The following is a 3,727-nucleotide window of genomic DNA, read 5'->3' as shown; positions in this document are numbered from 1 at the left end:
TATTTAAAGGGTTGCAAAAACCCTTATAAATAAATTAATAAAAATCATCAGCAGGATGAAAAATAAGCAGATAACAGGTGTCAGCATTAATTCTAGACTCTGTGTTTCCTACACCTTTCCCTCCACACCAGTAGTGTAGCTGCAGGTTTGCTGTCCCTCACTATTTCTGATTTCTGACTTTCAGTATCAGGAATGAATCTTGATGCTAAAATCAGTGATTGTGCAGGTTGTGCATGTACTTTTCAACAGTATTTTTGCTTGTCTTGGGCTTTCAGAAAAACAGTTGTCCAATCTAAAGTAATGGTTTTCAAGATGTAGTTTCTGGATCTGTCAGAGGACCAGGATTTTCTGCAGATTTTTAGGAGAGGTATAAATAAAAAAAGACAGCAAACAATAAAGCACAGGGAGTTAGAAAACATAGAAACATTTTTGTTTCTGAATTTGGTGTGTTTTCTCACTGCATGTGAGACATATCCCTTGGAGCATCAATATTGTCTAGCTCAGATAAATTGTGTGCATATCAGTGTCTCAGACAAGAGAGATTTGTGGAGAAATAGTGCTTTTAAAACATGTGCACACATGTATACATATAAAATATAATTCAAATTTAAAAGATGGCATATTGCCACAACAACCTCTGTTCTTTGTTGTTAATGGTTAATTTCCATGTCAGTAAAACTGAGATAATGTTGGTCTTTTCCTTCTCTTCTTTTTTGACTCTAAGGTTTTGTTCCTTTATCTTAAGTAACAAGACTAAAGAATCCAGTAAACACGTTGGAAAATTAAGTAACATACTGATATTTTTCAAATAGAATACCTGGACTTCACAATTCATTTTTGGTGGAAGGATATAGAATATCTAATTCTAACATTTAAAAAAAGTATTAAAATAGGTGGTTAAGGTGAAACTATATTATGATAGTGTACTGGAAAAAAATTCTGTGGCTCAAAGATCCAGACCTTGGATACATTAATTATAAAGGAGTTCTGCAAAAGGTAGAGCACTTGGATACATTAATTATAAAGGAGTTCTGCAAAAAGAGCACTGTTCTGATTAACTGTAGGGAAGTATCCCATGTTTGATCAGTTTCAGAATAGGGAGTTGCAGAGTTCCACAGCTCTGCAAAAAGTAAGTTATGGAGAAATAACAGTTGAAAACAGATGTGAGAGAATACCAACATTCACTGGAAGGCTTTTAATCACACTGGGTACTATTAATAGCTTCCCTGAGATCACAGGAAGAGATCTGTGAAGTAAGACCTGAAGTAAGGAACAGGCTGCCAAAGATAAATCACCCAAGTTTTTCATCAGCCATCAGTGTTTGCAAAATGAAATGCTTGTGACATTGGTTGTGTTTGTAGCAAAAGCCATTATCTCTCCACAGTTTGTGATCTTCAGTCTCAGTATTGTTAATGATGGTGTTCATCTCACCTGACATTGCATCTGACAGTCATGTGATAGTTACTCTAGTTTCCTAATGAAGGACAGAAATAGGCACCTCTGGGATATTAGTTTTATCCTAATGAATGGAGTCAAAATAATGGGAAGTTTTGATGGCATTTCTTCAGTGGCAAAGGAAGTCTTGGGAAGAGGCTGGCGCAATTTCCACAGAAACCTGGTGTTCTGAGGGAGTTCTTCATTTCTCACCCTTTGCTCCCGCACTATTCCCAGTAAAAGCTGTTCTCTGCAGGCTGAAGGTGCACTTAGTTCAGAACTCACACTGATGAGGATCCTCTTTGGCAGAGATGTGGAGAGGAAAACCTGAAGCATAAGAGGAAATTAGAGGACAAAGGTAAGACCCCTCTCTGAGCATGTGTCTTTGCACATACAGCATAAGCACCTTTTATCTTGATCTCGTATAAGCTCTGAAGAATCCTGCAGTTACATTGGCCAAAGTCCATGTCCTTTCTTCCCAATGTCTCAGTCTGCCTGCCCCAGTCTCACTGTATCTGGGGGTCTCTCCACAACCTCCAGCAGACAGGCGTAGATTTGTTGTTTTCATTTTGAATGTGGTGGAAGGGGGCATTGAGCAACTGCATTGGCCTCACTCAAAATTGATTGCTGCAGATTGCTGCAGATGAGGTTTTTAAAAAAATAACACAAGTACCTTCTGATACTAGCAGATTAATTGTGATAAAAGAAACATTCCCAGATGTCCAGGGTTGCCCTTTCTAATCTTACATCTGTGATCATCTGGAGATCATGACATAATTTGGTTCCATCTGAAACATTCAATAGGGAAAACCAGATTCTGCAGACTCAATCATATGCTGATTTAATGCTTTCAGAGTATTGACACTTTGGCTGATGTGGATCTCATTAACGTTATCAAGGCCACATCAAAGCAAGTCAGAAAATCTGGTGGAAGAGTGCTTTACTCTTGTCATGATGCTACTACTTGCTGAAATTTCACAGAACTACAATGAAAACTATTCGAAGGGATAAGGGCAGGCATGCAATTCCTATGAATGGAAGAGCAATCCTACAGTACAGTCTATACTTGTAATGACTGTACATTACTCATGCAATTATGGCACTAAACCATTAGTATTTGATGAGTGAACAGGAGGAACAGTAAAAAGAGGAAAAGGACTCCTTTCATTTCCTTCTAACTAGTGTCTACAAAAGAATATTTAAGAATATTTATGCCTCTCTCCTGGTCCTCTATATTTTTTTTTTTTTCACTCTCAATAGGCAATGGCTAGCCCACTGTACTAAGCACAGGACTGGAGGGAGGGAGCACTGAGGAGGAAGAGAGGAAAGGATTGAACAGAGAAGCAATGTTTCTAATGAAAGGATGGGGCTGGAGCAACAAACCAGAGTTTTGGGGATTTTCAGTCTTAAACAGGTGAGTAATATCTTCCCTCCATTGTTTCCTACCCTGAGTATGAGAAGCTTCTCTTCGGCACCCTCACTAATTTCCAAATAAAAATGCATTACAGGGACCATGCTGTAGTTACTCTTTTTATAGTTTCACCACCAGGGGAGGGAACATGATAACATCAGAAATAGTTTCGTTACAAGCTCTGTGCTGAAGGGCTAATGGGAAATGAAGAGAATACAGTGTTCCCCATTCTCAGGTCATATTTAATAATTTGTATTTTATTTCTGTCTTTGCTTAAAAAAAAAAATCAGAAACTCCCTGGTAATTTAGGAAGCTAAATAACATTTTAAAAATGGATTGAAAACCAATTTCACAGTTTTTAGAACATCAATGTGGCAGGATTATCTACTAGCTCTTCTACTGGAATTATAAAAGGAAAATGTGATTATAATTGTCTAATCACATACTCAAAACACAGTAACAATAGAATATTTATTATGTGCTTTCATATTTTGTTTTATATGTTAATTGTATATTAGCAGACTTTTTATATATGCATATAATTGTATGTCTGTATATGCATGCATATATAGAACACCCAGATTGGAAGGGACCCTGAAAGCTCATCTGGTAAGTGTGTATATAAAACTTCATATTTTTCTGTCTAAAATACATATACACATGTTCCCAAGAGCCTACATTTCTTTGAAATTCATTGGCTTTAGTTTTCTAAGTTTACTTTGGAGCCTTGAAATTCTAATCTTTGCTAGGTTTCTATGAAAGGTGAGAACCACTGCTCCATAAGTTGAACTACATTAAGATGGCTCTAGCTTCACACTTGAGTTCTATACATATTGTCTTGTAGAGATGCAAAAAAGTGAGTTTCTGTGAGAAAGAAAGGGC

At 37.1% G+C, this 3,727-nt stretch overlaps 1 long non-coding RNA gene across 1 annotated transcript in view; it reads left to right on the top strand.

The window, feature by feature from the left end:
- Window positions 1-1,525: 1,525 nt before the first annotated feature.
- The window catches only part of LOC108447923, a 2,639-nt gene continuing 437 nt past the window's right edge, over window positions 1,526-3,727 (top strand). The window contains exons 1-2 of the long non-coding RNA XR_001863621.1: window positions 1,526-1,792; window positions 2,695-2,848. This is a non-coding gene — a long non-coding RNA (uncharacterized LOC108447923). The remainder of the gene's footprint in view (window positions 1,793-2,694; window positions 2,849-3,727) is intronic.

Source organism: Corvus brachyrhynchos, unplaced genomic scaffold, assembly GCF_000691975.1.
Source record: "Corvus brachyrhynchos isolate BGI_N302 unplaced genomic scaffold, ASM69197v1 scaffold136, whole genome shotgun sequence".
Lineage (NCBI taxonomy): Eukaryota > Metazoa > Chordata > Aves > Passeriformes > Corvidae > Corvus > Corvus brachyrhynchos.
This window is presented reverse-complemented; position numbering and strand designations above follow the sequence as displayed.